The sequence below is a fragment of the Dreissena polymorpha genome, chromosome 9, assembly GCF_020536995.1.
Source record: "Dreissena polymorpha isolate Duluth1 chromosome 9, UMN_Dpol_1.0, whole genome shotgun sequence".
In the NCBI taxonomy this organism is placed as follows: Eukaryota; Metazoa; Mollusca; class Bivalvia; order Myida; family Dreissenidae; genus Dreissena; species Dreissena polymorpha.
The window spans coordinates 59,691,739-59,710,612 of NC_068363.1; the positions used below are offsets into that span (position 1 = coordinate 59,691,739).

Consider the following 18,874-nt stretch of genomic DNA (forward strand, 5'->3'; position numbering starts at 1 on the left):
CAGTCTGCACAGGGACGATACTTCTGCTTTCATAGTATTTTACCTTTCAAGGAAGTCTCTTCTTAGGAAAAATCAAGTAAATGTGTAAAGCATCGTTCCTGTTCAGCCTGTGCACTTAACGCATATGCATTAATTTATTGCATGCCATTTAAGATGATGTACAATTAATTGCATACTTAAGCATGTAACAATATTTGCCCATACAAAAACAACTCAATTTCACTGGACAGCAAAATAGGGCTTGCAAAACAGACACCATACATCTAAGGACTTAAATAGTGTCTTTCACCTCATTTCTTAATACCTTATACGTCTCCTAAATAAAAAAAACAAAACACAACCATATATCTTGAAACTACAGCTTGTATTTTGGTAGCTATGCGTATGACCAGATGACACATTTTGAACGTATGACAATAAACAAATGTGAACAATTTACATATAGATATAGATTACAAAAACTCGTACATAAACTAACGCTCATTTAGTTTACATGAAACAAGAAATATCTTTAAAAAAGATATACGGCGTTGATTGTGGTCGATGTTTATGAACGATCAAAAGTTATCTCTATGAGATAAAAAGTAGCGGATGCCTTTTTTCTGCGCAGTTCTTAGCTACATCATAAGCAAATCAATTACGGGGTGTTGCGCCAGATTTCGTGGCTTATTTTTCTTTATGTGATATTATTACTCAGATATCTATATTTACAGAATAGAAAAACACAAGAAACATGAAAATAAACGAGTGCATATAGGTCAGCCGGCAATACTCGAATCTTATTTAATTGCATAATTATAGTATAGTGAATTATTGTGCTCATGCTTAATAAACTGGTCTAAATGGATAAATATTTCTAATTAATTTTATCAAAATTGGTCCTTATCATGCAAATGTTGAAACCATATTAAAAATCGATGATTGACATACCACAATAATATCGCCGAATATCTTTATTTAGTATCTTTCTGATCAAAACAGACTTCAAGTGCACAAAGTTTACGAGACGGCGTTTATATAAAGATTTCTGCAACTGACCGCAAACTGACCTTGATACCTTGCGGATTGGAATGCAATGCATTACAGTCACTACGTTATTGTCAGTAAGACCGGTGTAACACAATGATCGCAACCCCTTCTGCGAACTCCGGTGATGAACTGTATATAAACTCTGACTTTCACAAATGGCCGCGAATTGACCCGAAACCTCGCGAGTTGAAATGCAATGCAAGTAAGTACTAAATATGACAACATAGCCTTTAGTATAAACGCTTTTGCGCTGGGTAATTCTCTGAAAATAAAAGGTGAACGCACAAACTGTATTTATGTATTGTAAAACTGTTCTATCTATTGAGCCTTTTCATAAGAGATAAAATTGTTTCATGCAGTAAAACAGTGTTACAAAGACGCGGATATGTTTCCAATGTTCTGGTGTTATACTCAAATCAGCCAATGGAATAAATGAAGTGTATTCATTCGTACCTAGCCGCGGGAAATTTTATTTGAGTATTATTGGACACTTACAAAGGTCAAGTCAGGGTGAAAAGCTGGCTTAATACAGCTTACGCCGAAAAAGACTATATTCCTGAAGATAACAATTTTCACAAGAAAACTTGTCAATATTTTATATTCAATAAAATATAAGGAAAATAAACGTGTTCACTGATCAGTTACGCAGAGCCAAATGGCTATTCCACGAGCTTAATTACCAGCCAATACAAAATACTGAGCGACCCCTACAGGAGACTTTCTTATGCAAAGGAAAATAATTTTCCTCTAATTCGCTGCGCTCAAACTAGGAAAATTATATTTCTAGTGATTTCCAGAACGTAAATGTATGGTTTTACCCAGAAAACTGACCTTTGTTAGATCAAATGAACAGCATTCTGGTAAAACTGGGCTTAACACATGTGCATTAAGTGTCATACCAGATTAGCCTGTGCATTTCAAACAGTCTTATCAGGAACGATACTTTCTGTCAAGACTGGATTTTTGTTTAGAGAAGACTTTCTTTCAATGAAAAATTCCATTAAAGTTACAAGTGTTGTCCCTGATTAGACTCTGCAAACTGCACAGGCTAATCTGAGACGACTCTTCACGCACATGTATTTAGCCAAGTTTTCCCACAACAGAACTCAAATTATACTTTTAAACACCTATTTGAATTAACAAACAACTTATATCAGAATGTTGTCTAAAAAACAGAATTTTATCCCACTTTTACAGCGAATTCGGTTGATTAAAGCCCCTGTTGGATTCGATTTCTGATATAAACCATGGCACCAAAATGACATCATTTTTTTCGTCAAAATGACACCATAAATAATTTTGTTTAAATAAAAAGGTTTACTGAACAAAAAGTGGAATAAATAGAATAATAGATTAGTGTTGATTATAGATCAGGCTTATCATGCTCGGCATGAAAACGAAAAAGCACTCGCCAAGGCTCCTGCTTTTTGTTTTCTAAGCCTCGCATGATAAACCTGATCTATAAGCAACACTTACCTATTATTCTCTATATAAAACTGTAAAACTAATAAAACCTTGCACAACTAGAGCCTTGTCACAGACATGACGAATACCCCCCCATGCCCCATTGACACATAATATTTTGCATGTCGTCTTCACAAAAAACAGTGGACACCATGCTCAATTTTTAAAACGCACTAAGTGACCCCTTGACCTAGTTTTTGGCCCAGAAAGGCCCATGTTCTAACTTGGCCTTAAGATCATCTCCATAAAACATCTAACCAAGTTTGGTGAAGATCAATGTAAATTACTTGAATTAGAGAGCGGACACCATGCTGAATGTTAAAAAACGCAATGCTGAATGTTAAAAAAGTGACCACGTGACCTAGTTTTAGGCCTGGAATGGCCCATTTTCAAACTTGTCCTAGAGATCATTTAGATAAAACTTGTGACCAAGTTTGGTGAGGATTGGATAAAAACTACTTGAATTAGAGAGCAGACAACATGGTGAGGTTTAAAACGCACTAAGATACCCTGTGACCTAGTTTTTGACTCGGCATGACCCATATAAAACCTGACCTAGACATCATCTAGATACAACTTCTGACCAAGTTTGGTAAAGATTGGATGAACACTACTTGATTTAGAGAGCGGACAACATTGTGAAGTTTAAAACGCACTAAGTGACCCCGTGACCTTGTTTTTGACCCCGGCATGACCCATATTCAAACTTGCCCTAGACATTATCAAGATACAACTTCTGACCAATTTTGATGAAGATTGGATAAAAACTACTTGAATTAGAGAGCAGACAACATGGTGAGCTTTAAAACACACTAAGTGACCCCGTGATCTAGTTTTTGACCCTGCATGGCCCATGTTCGAACTTGACCTACACATCTTCTAGTTACAACTTCTGTCCAAGTGTGGTGAAGATCGAATTTAATTTACTTGAAATAGAGAGCGGACACCATGCTCAATGTGTAAAAGTACTAAGTGACCCTGTGACCTAGTTTTTGATCTAGCATTGCCCATGTTCGAACTTGGCCTTCAGATCATCTAGATAAAACTTCTGACCAAGTTTGGTGAAGATCGGATGAAAACTACTTGAATAAGAGACAGGACACCATGCTGAATGTTAAATTACGCACTGAGTGACCCCGTGACCTAGTTTTCGACCCGGCAAGGCCCATATTCGTACTTGGCCTTTAGATCATCTAGATACAACTTCTGACCAAGTTTGGTGAAGATCGGATGAAAACTACTTTAATTAGAGAGTGGACTACAGGCTGAATGTTTAACACACTAAAAGACCCCGTGACCTAGTTTTTGACCAGGCAAGGCCCATGTTCGAACTTGGCCTAGAAATCATGTAGATACAACTTCTGACCAAGTTTGGTGAAGATAGGATGAAAACTACTTGAATTAGAGAGTGGACACTTAATACGGACCGACAGACCGACCGACCAACCGACCAACCGACAGACTAGTTCACTCCTATATACCCCCCTAAACTTCGTTTGTGGGGGTATAAAAAGCAATCCGAGTCTTAATGGTAAATGCATTCAGATAATGGATGCTTGACATTTATGATGGAGACAAAATCATTTGTAGAACTAAGCACACTCAATTCTAGGATGAGAGCTAATTTAAATCAAGCCTCCAAAGCAGTCTAGCCACTGTTTCAATTATGTCTGTTAAAACCACTAGCTGCATAACTGCATGATTTTCCATGCATGACTGAATGGTGAATACTTGAAGCCTTCTGTGTACAATAAAACCCTTTAACATTTTAATATAAATACGCGCCCATATGCTCTAGATGATTGTGGAGATAATGGCTGTCTGGTATTCAAACATGGACAATGCAATCCTGTCATAATCACCCTATCATAAATAAACACTTCAGCTTTGACCGCAGATAACCAATATTATAATATGAAGGATTCAGATTTATAAATAGCCTGGTAGCTGTCGCAATATTGATTGGCTTTTGAAACCTGAACTTTTGAACTTGTTGTTTCAGAATTCATTTAAGTGATATGCGACTTACCAGACATTTGTAAAAATTAAACTAGAACTTTTTTCATAGAAGCAGGTAGTTTTACATAAAAGCAGGTAGATTTAAAGGGGCCTTTTCACAGATTTTGGCATGTTTTGAAGTTTGTCATTAAAGGCTTTATATTGAAAAATGTAAACATTAAATTTTAAAAGCTCCAGTAAAAAATCAAAAATAAAATTTAAAAAAGGAAAAAAAATAGCCCGCAGCAGGGCTCAAACCAGTGACCCCCGGAATCCTGAAGTAAAAACGCATTAGCCAACTGAACTATCCTGCCAAGCTTACATAAGATGCGTATTTTATATGTTATATAAGCAATCTTCGTAGTTTCACAAATTTAAACGACAACAACAGAACTCTCCAAATTATTCAATCGTTTCCCGTTGCAACGCTTTATAATTTACAGGTTTTTAAATCGTCAAAAGATGCATATAATGGCTATATTAGACCATGGCAAATGTTCAGTAATACTGTTTCCTCACAAATATCATAACTAAACCGAAAAATTGCGAATCTGAAACAACTTTTTTCAATTCTGTCAATTTACCAAACCGTGAAAAGATCCCTTTAAGGTAGCGCACCTCTAATGATTTCCCGCAATTTATTTTACGATCATTGCCGATCTTAAATGATCGTTTATTTTCGAGAGATGCATTTTATTTTTTTCAAACTTCGAAATTTGATATGTGTTTACCTAATTCATTTAGAATACATTATTTTCACTATAAATATTGACTTTGATCCAATTATCATCTGAAAAATACGATTTCACGATTTCTTCAAAGATCAATGAGCCTTTTTACCTGTTTAATTATGCATATCTAATTTAAGATTGCAATGATGTAAAGTTGTCGTGGCCGAGTGGTTAAGGCGATGGACTAGAAATCTTTTAGGATCTTTCAGCGCAGGTTCGAATCCTGCCGACATCGCATACTTTTTGCGACGCGTTTTATTTCTTTTCTAACTTAATTTGATTTAATATAGCATATAAGCTATGTTTATTGTTAAATATGTTGAAAATTGTAAGAACATCCTTCAATTTTTAAAATTAAAACAACGTTATGGCTAAATTGGGTAAATTACTGCTGAAAATACGAATGATGCATGTTGCATTTTTATTTTTATTTCAAAAAGTAAACGGTAAATTTGTCTATGTGTTGGTATTTTTGCTGTATATAGTGTTTTTCTATAAAAAAATAAGTTTAAAATATAACTTAAATGATACTATTTTGAATTTTATGACACTTTGTTTTTAACCGACCCAATTTTTACTTGGCTGAAATCACTTACATTTCATGGCACTATTACATAGATAAAAATTAAAAAAAATTTAATGTCTGTAAAACAATACTTATTTCATCTTGTTTAAACTTTAAACACCTTTACTGCATTCTGTACACACCTTTACTGCATTCTGTACACACCAACTGCATGCCCATATTTGGAAATCTGAATGAATTATGGAACTTGTATATACCCCAGGGGTGAAAATAAACTGGACAATAGCCGAGCGTGAAGGTGGTTTTGAAAAAATCGGTATATTTTTTTTTTTTTAAGTACGGAAAGCCTACCTACAAATTTGCATGTAGTTCAGTGAAATGATGCTGATTAGGAAAATAATTAATTACATTATATTTGGATATGTGCGCATTAAGGGTGGGCTACCTTAAGGATAAACTGCAATTTACATGCTTTATGATTAAAATATATTTGTTATGCCTGAACTAGCTTTACACACTTAGTAATTATATATTAAGTATGGTGCGGAATATTGTAGCCCTTGTACTGCCTTACTACAGGAGGTAGCTTTTATTGCAACCCAGTTGATTGTCTGCTTTGGAACAGGAAGGACCTGGGCTCCTTTCCCATTTTGGTCTGTGATTTTTATAATAATAAAGCAAACTTTTATATTAAATTTTAACAATGAAATTTGCACAACAATTATAAATAAACATGTTTAAAGATTTTTTTTTCAAAAACGTCCTTAACTTAAATCCTCTCACAAAAAAAGCTATTCAAACATGCTTGCAAAAAAAAAATGCACACAAATAATAGATTATGTTTAGCAACAAGTAGAATCCAGGGTCAATAATGCTTGCACTTTTCAACTTTGAACTTTCTATCAACACTGAAATCAAGAACAAAACAACAAAAACAGAATTTAAATCCTAAATAAGCCTGGAGCACAAATGCTTCCCATTATAAAATCATTATCATAGATCAACCATGAAACAGCTGTTTAATTTGTTTTCCATTTTATGCAACCTCAGATAGCACATTTTGCCACAACTCAAGAGCCTACCACCTAAGCACACTAACTGGCAGTTACAGCAAGTTGAATAAGACATTCCCATTGAAGTGACCTTGGACCTCATGTAATTATGCTAATATGCCTGCCTGCTGTCACTGATTGATCCTTCAGACTCTGCACTGTCTCAATCCAGTCTTCCTGGGGTCATGGGTGAAAGGTGAAACTAAGGCCAGTAGTGACACAGACAACAACATACATGATCCAAGAGTACATGATCCAATACACCACAGCCAATCAGTGGGCTCAGTAATAATATTGATTACCAAAGTCTTGGGTTACGAAAAATGGGCTAACAGCACCTCAGACAGAGGTTCTCATCCCCATGCAGTATCTGGCACACAATATGTCTCCTCCCCCCCCCCCCACCATGTTGGTGGTGGGTGCATCCAGGGGTCAACGCCCTCACTGAGCAGCCTGGCTGGGTCATGACCATGGCCTTTCAGGCCTTGAAAACCTTGTAAGTGTTTCATCACAATCAATATCCGTCCCAGCCAGTCTGCCAAGAGAGTTATAGGGCAGGATTGTTCTAGCAAACAAAAAGGCATAGAGCAAAAAGACATTGTGTTGGGAGTAACTATGAAGCTCAACATGGATAGAAAAACTGGCATAGGAAGTACATTGCAAAAAAAGCAGAGAATAAATAAGCTGTGCCTTAAGGTAAATTGGACTCAATGCATGTGCATAAAATGTTGTCTCAGATTATACTCAGAAGTTTGAACAAGCTCATAAAGGACGCCACTTTCTGCTTTAACTCGATTTTAGCTGAGAATAGACTTTCTTAAAAAATATTATTCAAGGGGAAAGTGTCAATACTGCATATGAACTGTAGATTGCTCTGAATATATGTCTGAAAAGAAGGAATATGAACTGGTTAAATACATGTCTATAATTAGGAGAAAATGTGGTTGATATGCCCTTTGAATAACTATTTATTAATGCTATTTTGATGAAATTATATATAAAAAAATGTTCCCAGTTTTTGTTTCATACCAGCCTCTCATGGGATACGAAAAATTATACTGCCAAAAGTAGCAAACATCAATGAGAATTTTACAACACAAAAGTGGCTTTATTGATAGTGCCCATACAAAGACATGTTCGCAGATAAGCATTTAAAGGCCAACCAGCATGTTACCAATGATAAATCGAATTTCTAATATGCGTTTATGACAATTTTCATTACGGCCTATAGTTAAGAGCAGACATTCTTCACAGCTTAACAACCCTTCTTTAGCAAAAGACACAGATTTTTGTGAAGAGTTCACCAAAAATGGAGCAAGGAAACAATATTTGGTTGGCACTTGAATGAAAAACTAGAGCTTTGTCACAGACGTGACGAATACCCCCACATGTCACATTGACACAGAATATTTTGCATGTTGTCTTCACAAAAAACAGTGGACAACATGCTCAATGTTTCAAACGCACTCAGTAACCCCGTGACCTAGTTTTTGACCCAGCATGGCCCATGTTCAAACTTGACCTACACATCATTTAGATACAACTTCTGACCAAGTGTGGTGAAGATAGGATTAAAACTACTTAAATTAGAGAGCAGACACCATGCTGAATGTGTAAAACTTACTGAGTGACCCTGTGACCTAGTTTTTGATCAGGCATGATCCATGTTCGAACTGACCAAGTTTGGTGAAGATCGGAAGAAAACTACTAAGAGAGCGGACACCATGCTGAATGTTAAAAAACGCACTTAGTGACCCCGTGACCTAGTTTTGGGCCAAGCATGGCCCATGTTCAAACTTGGCGAAGAGATCATCTAGAAAAAACTTCTGACCAAGTTTGGTGAAGATATTGGATGAAAAATACTTCACTTAGAGAGCGGACAACATGCTGAATGTTTAAAACGCACTTAGTGTCCCAATGACCTAGTGTTTGACCCGGCATGACCCATATTAAAACCTGAACTAGACATCATCTAGATACAACTTCTTACCAAGTTTGGTGAAAATCCGATGAAAACTACTTGAATTAGAGAGCGGACGCTTTGCTCAATATTTAAAATGCACTAAGCGACCCCCTGACCTAGTTTTTGACCTGCCATGACCCATGCTCAGACTTTGCCTAGACATCATCTAGATACAATTTCTGACCAAGTTTATTGAAGCTCAGATGAAAACTACTTGAATTAGAGAGCGTACACCATGCTCAATGTTTAAAATGCACGTGACCCAGTGACCTAGTTTTTGACCCGGCATGACCCATATTCGAACTTGACCTGGACATCATCTAGATACAACATCTGACCAAGTTTGGTGAAGATCGGATGAAAACAATTTGAAATAGAGAGCTGAACTTAATACGGACAGCGGACCGACAGACAGTCTGACCGACAGACAAGTTCACTCCTATATACCCCCTAAACTTCGTTTGTATAATAAAGAGTTAAAATTGACTGGATTTTTTTGTTAAACAGTAATATATGCCTTTAACTAAGCCACATTATGCTAATGACCTGCCTTTTGTGACTGCAAGGCTACACTACACTAATTTATTTGTACAACTTTCTGTCAGCAGACTAACTGAGGTAACCAACAATGTCACGCAAGGTGAGGCTTTACATTTATCACAGAGAGAGTACAGGTCAACCAGAGTGCTAAATTGTTGTTGTTTTTTATACTCAGTAAAAATTCAAAGCTCTAAAGGTACTAAAGTTGTTAGCTATTGCATAATCTTAGACGAAACTCATTTTTCAAAATGTTCTCATAGCTTTTTAAATCACAAGTTTGAAATGAACACAACCCATTCAAATTTATAATGAGTGCTTCTTAACGCACAGGTCAAGATGTGTGTGCACTGTTCATCATCATATTTATGTTATAGAGATAACTTAAACAAAATAACAACAACATGTCTCTTTTTTAGATGTTCTGAAAGCATTAAAAATATTATTAAAATGGTATAATGAGAATCAGTAAATTTAAAATAAAATTTGCAATCACCATCATATTAAATGAATATTGTGGCAATATGGAATACTTATCACACTAAGAAAATAAATTCATGAAGGAAATTACCTTTTCAATTTTTTTTGACACCATATAGAATTCAAAATAAACAGTAAGAAAATTGATGAAAATAAAAAAATCAATCAATCTGCGAGCATTAGTTTTTACTCAGGAATTAGGTAGTCATAAATACAGCGCTGTTTCCTCCTTGATGTTTTTGCAAAATCTCACCACTGTAGACAATTGAAAGTAAATTACGTTGTTTGCATTTTTTGTGGCCGTCTGATTGCCCTACATTAAAAAGTAAAACTTTATCTATGAATATAAATGTTATAGTAAATACATTCAAAGAACAAACAATTGCAGTACATTCAGCGCTTTGATTGCATATTTTTGATGTTTTGTGGTGTTATTGTGTCCTGCTGCAAAGACAATTCAACTCCTGTCCTGAAGAAACAGGCTACGTACATGAGCGCAAAGTGTTGTCCCAGATCCCAGATTAGCCTGTGCATATTGCCCAGGGACTACACATTATACCATGACTGTATTTTCATTAAGAAGAGATTTCAAATTCCATAAAGGAAAAGTGTTGTCCTGGATCAGCCTGTGCTGAATGTACAGTATAATCTGGGATGAAACTTCATAAAGCCCCGTATTCCAAGTATGAGACAAGATAAGAAATTGAAACAGAATGTCAGAATTGATAGATGTTTACTGTCTTTAAACTTAATCTAAATAACTGAACAAAAAAATTGTAATTAAAAATCATTTCATCATAATACACAAGATACAAATGTGTGCACTTAAAAACATACTTAAACAAGAAACCGTCGGAGACAGGTGATGCTCCCCAAAGTTTTTTTTGTCACGATATTGCACTATATATTCAGATAAAAGGAAACGTCTTGAGGGCACAGTAGTTGGGGGGACAATAATTTTTTTTAGAAGATTTCAAAGGGCCATAACTCTGTGAAAAATCATCCGACCAGAACCCGCTGATAATATGCACATCTCCTCTTGGTAGTGAAGCTTCCCATAAAGTTTCATTGAATTCTGGTTATTAGTTGCTGAGAAATAGCACGGACAAAAATTGTGCACGGACGGACAGACAGGCGCACACACACACGCACGGACAGACGTAGCAGCAACTATATGCTCTTCCCATAATAAATTTTGGGGGAGCATAAAAACACTGCTCTTTCAACAGAAATGAAAACAAATAAAATAAAATGCATCCAATTGCTTGGGTGGAAACGCTTGAATAAATCACAACACACTGTCAGGTCTGCTAAAAGCCTATGATTTGTCCTAATTCCCTAAAATTTATGCGATGGCAGGCTTAGGATGAATCATAAGGCTGCATGCAATTCTAATTCCATATGATTCCATACACATCTTATCAGGCCATCGCCTACCAGAGTACATCATCTGCACAGCAAGGCATGACAAGTTTTGTAACTTGGTTAACAAGATTTGCTCAGCCATCCTCCATTATTTTCTGATGTCATTAGCCCATTGCATGCTGGGAAATTTGTCGTCTGCTAAAATGTTGTCTGCTGAATTTCTAAAATTAGCATTTTCTTCGATTTTTTTCAAAGAATACTATCAATATAGCAAACAGTTTGGATCCTGATGATACGCCACATTCTGTGGCGTCTCATCTGGATCCAAACTGTTTGCAAAGGCCTTCAAAATTTGGTTCCAGCACTGAAAGAGTTAACAATCTGGGCATGTTACATGCACACCACTGTAGGACATGGCCAATGAGTCAACATCTTGGAGAGCTCAATTCCAGACAATTCTCTCGCAGACAACAAATCCATTAGCATGGTACTTTCTGATTGCATGTCCATGCATAAACATTCTTGTCCCAAGCATTTGGCTGTCAGACATGGTACTGTAAATCTGCCATTTTCTGTCAGTCCCTTTCCCGTCTTCATTCACTAGTTTCTAATAGTGGACAATTTTACTTTGCAATAAGTCTGATTTCAGAGTGTTATACATCACTATTTCTCCAGGAAGGTTATACATCACTATCATGGGTTATACATCACTATCACTGTGAGCCAATAAGGGATATGTTATCATTATTAACTGTTTTAATGAGTATTGAATACCCTTTCGGGATAAAATACGATTAAGTTCCTATTCTGAAGTTATCTGGTAGTGTACACAATTAGAAATATGATGCAGAGAAATCTTCAGCCAGTATTTAAAGACACAGTATAATAGATCAATTAATTATTTTTTTGCTGTGAACAATACCGTAAGGGAAGCCACATCATTTTCATAAAGTCTGCTACAATTTTATTTGCAATTGACAGCACTGATTGATGATATGCATATAGTTCAGATAATTTGTCACAAATTTATATTTTATTCATAATTTACATTTATGTTGTAATATTTGCAGGTATTAATGCAAGGTCACATATTTAGATATCTAAAATTTAAATTGCTCAATTTACTGACACAAAAAATACTCAGAACATAACATTGATAAATAATATAACAAAATATTTTATAACAATGTTATTTTTTGTTAGTTTTAAAAAGTTGGGGATTACAAAAAAGCGTTTCAAAATCATCAAAGAAAGTCACTCTCTTCCAAAGGAAAATATTTATTGTTTCAAAAAGCATTATTATCAAGTTTACCCTTTGAACCTTTTTTTCATACAATTTGCAATCAGATGAACATATCTTGCATTCATAACAATTAATTATTATTATTATTATTTTATTTTTTATTATTATTATTATTATAATTATTATTATTATTGTAATTTTATAAATATTATTTTATATTATTAATATTATTTGTATTAGTCTTATTATTTTCATTATATGATGCTTTTGTATTTTATTTTTTTTTAAGGCTGATTGCAGTATGCTAGACATTGATGAGTTATATTTACATATACTGTGTTTTTTGAAGACCACATTGTTAAAAAGATATGCTATTTCTTAATGTGTTATCTTCGTGAAATAAAGTTATTATTATTATTATTACTGAATAAACAAGACCATTTTTTCCAGATCATGTACTCCTCCTCATTGTCTATACCAAGGCATGGAAAAAGACGTTCAAGTGATAACTCACAAAAAAAAGTACATTGAAGGTAATTACACTGTCTACAAGAGAAGATTGCAAAACTATTGATGAGTAAATTGCGGAAACACTTGCGGTGACGATGAACTTATATAATAAGTAAATTAAAAATGCAATTTTGTATGTGATTTATATTATCAATGAATGCAGGCTTTTACCTGGGAATGTTTCCTGTTTCCAGGCACAGCGGCAAGGCTGCCCAGAATGTGGCTGATGCCGAAGGCGACGCCCCCTTTGTGAGTCGATTGAAAAAAGTTGCTGTTTATTCTATATCATACTTGAGATCAATTTTACCATACCCCTTTCTTCAATTTCCTTTATTTTTTATATATTGCTTTACTCAAAATCATATACACTGATCCTTTAAATTGCAATTTGATTTAACATGTCAGGTCATTAATGTAGAAATGTTTGCATAAGCATAGTTCGGCATCTCAAACATGTCACTAATACCTACCTTTTTGCTGTTGCATCAAGTGTTATATTCACATGTTAAATTTTCAAATAAGACATTATTCCATTTAAGTAACTTCAATGCAATTAATTAAATTTATGATGTCTGAAACGCATTTCTGAATTTTACTGTTCATGGAATTCTAACAAATTCTACATGCAAATAGACAGTACTCATGTATTTCATGTAAATCAATTGTCCAAAACTTATTCATGTAGAACGTCACGTCATTGTCATGGAAAGCCTGATTGCTAAATAAAAATTTCTTAGCGCTGCGAGAGACCGTTAAGATGTTTACCTTTACAAAAAAAGTTTAGAATATTAAAAGTGCATTTTTTTACTAATTATGGCTTACCCTTTCTTTAAATTAAAACAAATTGGTTATGGCTGTATCTACAGAGATACATTTGTTGAGATGGGTCAGTATTGTCAGGTATGTGACAAGTGCAGTTATTGTATAAACATCCAGATGGAATTGGTGTATTCCAGGTAAAGAGTGGTAGCTGAGGCACACAAGAAAGACACCAGTACAATGCAATTACCAAAACGATAATTTTATGATGAAAAAATATGTTTCAGTTCTTGTTTGAAAAGCTTGAAATACTATCTTGTAGAATGTATTGATTGATAACTGTTCTATTGCATGCAAAAAAGTTTAAAGTTAATTGAATATTTACCATAATTTTTTATGTATTATCTGTCCGTCAAATTTAATAAAAACTCAGCATTTAGACTATCTCACTATAAACACCCGTTTTCAAAAGTCCCACAGGTGATCATAATAGCGAAGTTACACAGTATTACTTTCAAGTCTTCTGAGTTTTTTTATATAATAACTTTAAATTATGAACACATAAAATATAATGTACTGGTTTAATAATTTAATAAACAAATTTCTAAACTTTGTGTAAATACTACAAATTACCTAATTTGAAATTCTTTAGTGACATTACTCTATTCATTGAGCACAACTATCAATTCATAATTCAGTGGAGCATAAACAAGCAGTATCATTTTTGAAACCAGGATCATTTCAAGCATGTATGGAGACATGTGCATAGTTAATTAATAGCCATTTGTGAGGCCACATTAAAGCCATGTCCATTCACTGGCTTAATTAACTGCCACATTTACAGTTTCAGTAGTTATGTTAAAAGCTGTGCATTTTAGTTCAAAAGATTTCCATATTCTTCAGGGTGCAATATTACTGAATCATGAATCATTTAAATATGAAAATAGTGCATGTAATTTGTAATTTATAATTAATTGCCTTTTTAAGGATGTTACAAACAGAATAAGAATATTATTTGCTCATACCAGAACAGCAAGGTTTTACTGGACAGCAAATTAATGCCTTTACTCCATTTTCTTTTGGAAAACACTTACTTAAACAAGGGCTGTTTGTAAAACATGCATGCCCCCCATATGGGCTGTCAGTTGTAGTGGCAGCCATTGTGTGAATATATATTTTGTCACTGTGACCTTGACCTTTGACCTAGTGACCTGAAAATCAATAGGGGTCATCTGCCAGTCATGATCAATGTACCTATGAGTTTTATGATCCTAGGCCTAATTATTCTTGAGTTATCATCAGGAAACAATTTTACTGTTTTGAGTCACTGTGACCTTGACCTTTGACCTAGTGACCTGAAAATTAATAGGGGGTCATCTGTCAGTCATTATCAATGTTCCTTTGAAGTTTTATGATCCTAGGCGTCAGCATTCTTGAGTTATCATCCGGAAACTATTTTACTGTTTCGAGTCACTGTGACCTTGACCTTTGACCTAGTGACCTGAAAATCAATAGGGGTCATCTGCTAGTCATGATCAATTTATTTATGAAGTTTCATGATCCTAGGTGTAAACATTCTTGAGTTATCATCCGGAAACCATTTTACTGTTTTGAGTCACTGTGACCTTGACCTTTGACCTAGTGACCTGAAAATCTATAGGGGTCATCTGCCAGTCATGATCAAAGTTCCTATGAAGTTTCATGATCCCTAAGGCGTAAGCATTATTGAGTTATCATCCTGAAACAATTTTACTATTTTGAGTTACTGTGACCTTGACCTTTGACATAGTGACCTGAAAATCAATAGGGGTCATCTGCCAGTCATCATCAATGTACCTATGAAGTTTCATTATCCTAGGCCTAAGCATTCTTGAGTTATCATCCGGAAACCATTTTACTATTTTTAGTCACTGTGACCTTGACCTTTGACCTAGTGACCTGAAAATCAATAGTGGTCATCTGACAGTCATGATCAATGAACCTATGAAGTTTCATGTTCCTAGGCCTAAGCGTTCTTGAGTTATCATCGGAAACCATCTGGTGGACGGACCGACCGACCGACAGACCGACCGACATGTGCAAAACAATATACCCCTCTTCTTCGAGGGGGGCATACAAATTCTAGTAAAGCAGAAAGTAACATCCCTGATAGTCACATGCAGACTGGATCATAAATTTATAAGTTTATATAAACATAAGGCACTTTTGATTAATAGAATAATAGTTCTGATTGAGAATAATAGCTAAATGTAAATAACTTTGAATTTAAAGGGACCGTCAACCAGGAATGACAAGAAAAGAAAAAGTTCTAAAATACCGTATTTTTTTACAATAATTAGTTTATATTGATTAAAATATCACAAATGGTACACTACATTACTTGAAAAAGTCCATATTTTCAATATATTCGGTAATACAAATTTTGCGATGTGAAATCAAAAGTACATCGCGAAAATAGGTAACATAACGATATACACACTATAAATAACGCAAGTAGATTGATCATTTATATATATAAAATATATACATTTCACTACGCATGTACTATTTGCATTCCTGGGTTTACCCCGTGACAATGATGATCAATCTACTTTCGTTATTTATAGTTAACTGGTAGTTACCTGGTACACATACCCAGTAAAATTTTATTACCGAACATATGAAAATATGAAAACTAAACAACTTTTTTCAAGTAATGTAATATACCAGTCCTGATATTTTAATCAATATAAACTAAAAATTGTAAAAAAATACGGTATTTTAGAACTTTTCATGGTTGACAGTCCCGTTAGTGTATCTGTACAATACAATTTGCTGAAAACTATTGATCAGTGAGTGTCTGTTTTCTAAAAAAAGCAACCATTATTAAAGCCACACACCCTGAAATGAAATACATGACATAGAAAATGTAAGTATAAATAAGAAACATATTTCATCTTTGCCAATTAGAATATATCTGGTGGTAACAAGGTAGAAATCCGTCTCTTTTGCACTTTAAAACTTAAAAATAATCGCGTTTGTCGAAAATGGACGTATACGTCTAGAAATCCTACTTTCGGTTTTAAAAACTTACCGTTTGAAAAATAATAAAATACTTGCTAACTATGCTATAGATTTAATTTTACCAATGTCAATTAAAATACATCTGGTGGTTACAAGGTAGAAATCCGTCTGTTTTGCGCTTTATAACTTAAAAATTATCACGTTTGTTGCAATGGAGGAATACATATAGAAATCCTACTTTCGGTTTAAAATTAAAAAAAAATTCAATTACTTGCTTACTAGGCTATAGATTTAAGGACAATTTTGCAAACTTTCAAATTGCATCTATTTGTATTGATTAACAGGTACTTCATTTCAAGGTGTGTGACTTTAAAAAAGCAAAAAAGCAAAAGTAATAAATGAATGTACAACCTGTGTCAACCATGGGAATAGATCAATTGTCATTTTTCTATCAATTATCATAATAAATAGAGCATCTAAAAGATTAATGAAAATTAAAGAATGTCACAGCTCCTTCCAATTACATTTCAACACCGTTATTTCGAACACCGATTAGCCGAAGTCACCGTTATTTCGAAGTATTATTCGGGTCCCGATTTTGGTTCTTCTTTGTTAAATGTAAAATTTCATTGTTAATCCGAACTTCGTTAAACCGAAGAAATCGTTATTTCGAAGTGATTCAGTCGGTCCCAACACTATAATTCGCACCTTATTATCAATCTTTAATCCGAAGTCAAAACTGCAAAATACTGAGCGTATTTTCACACCTTGTCGTGGCGCGTCAAAAGCCGATAATTACACCTTTGTCGTCTGTGCGAAAGCTGGTGTTCAGAGAGACATTGCGTATTGGTAAAAAAAAGTTAATTTATTTCCGAAAATGTATTCATATGTTTGTATGTCTGATAATTTGTGCTATTCGTTATATTTTATATGTTCTGTAATTAGACAAAAATACAAAAAACAAGAAAAATAATATTTTTATTCCTCCGTTTGTTACAAGTGGAAATCTATTGCTATATGACTAGTTTACGCTTTTAAGTTAGCAACATTCTATTTTAACAGAATCAAAAAAGGCTTCTGTCAAATGTTTATTTCGAATTATCGTTAATCCTAAGTTTTTTTAACGGTCCCGACGACTTCGAAATAACGGTGTTGAAGTGTATTACAACATAGCATGCTTTTGCCAAGTGTGGGCAAAAAACATTAACTTGTTTCAAGCATGAAGTAATAATTATTGTAAATTACGTTCTTGTCGTAAGGACGCAGAAAGGTGAATTCATTTCCAACCCTCCCATACTAATGAGCAGCAAACAGCAATAAAACCTGAACTGGCTGCGAGTTACTTGCAGGCTGTTCTGGTTTTATGCTGCTTGCAAATAGACATTTCACTTTGCTTCTGAGTGAGAATCAGTTAATACATATGGGTTAATTGTTGCCCCACATAAGCCACTGCAGTCTGCTTCTGGTATATCTTATTTAAAGAAAGTCTCCTCTCAGCATCAATCCTGTTAAGGCGGAATGTGTAATCCCTGATTGGCCTGTGCGAACTGCACAGGCTAATCTGACAGTTTACACACATGCTTTCAGCTCTGTTGTCTGGCTCATTTGTGTGCCTTTGATGGGGATATTGAACTTTACAGTACTTTAAGATCTTGGCAGACTAACATGGTTGTTATTGAAATCCAAGGTCCATACCTTGGGTTTGTTTATCAGGTGCTTGGCTCAATGTCTGCCACTGTGGTATGCCTGGTCAGCAAGTCCGGGACATTGATGGGGGTCAACAAAAGGTTACCACCACTTGTTTCAAGATAACCCTTCACCATAATTCACTTCTATAACCTTCACCATAATTCACTTCTCTATCAATATTGGCTGGGGTATTGATTGGCATTGGAGCTAGGACAGCTCTGCAAGTGCTTTCTCCAATGAACATTTATAGCTTTTACTGAGTGTCTGGTCTGGTTTATTGGGTTTAGTGAACTGTTGATGACATCTCTGAGAGGCAGTTTGTGGAATGTTTTAATGAACATTATTGCTGAGCCAGCATTACAAGAATAGTAGATTGCTTTATTTTTCCATAGCCTTGTTCGGGAAGTGAAAATTTTGGTTTATAAAACATGAAGTTTTTTTGACAATCTGAAAGTTTTCAATAACTGTCAGAGCCTCTATGCTTTGAAATGCACCCAGTAATTGACTTGTGTCTGTAGACTAACT

The 18,874-nt window shown here is 34.7% G+C and overlaps 2 protein-coding genes and 1 long non-coding RNA gene across 4 annotated transcripts in view; 1 reads left to right on the forward strand and 2 right to left on the reverse strand.

The window, feature by feature from the left end:
* The window catches only part of LOC127844276 (uncharacterized), a 276,480-nt gene that overhangs the window by 168,121 nt on the left and 89,485 nt on the right, over positions 1–18,874 (reverse strand). The window lies entirely within an intron of this gene.
* Positions 1–18,874, reverse strand: part of LOC127844274 (DNA replication factor Cdt1-like) — a 228,731-nt gene that overhangs the window by 11,260 nt on the left and 198,597 nt on the right. The window lies entirely within an intron of this gene.
* On the forward strand, positions 12,836–13,976 carry LOC127844290 (uncharacterized). Its single transcript, XR_008032667.1, has 3 exons — positions 12,836–12,921; positions 13,093–13,147; positions 13,855–13,976. It is a non-coding gene; the product is annotated as an uncharacterized LOC127844290 (long non-coding RNA).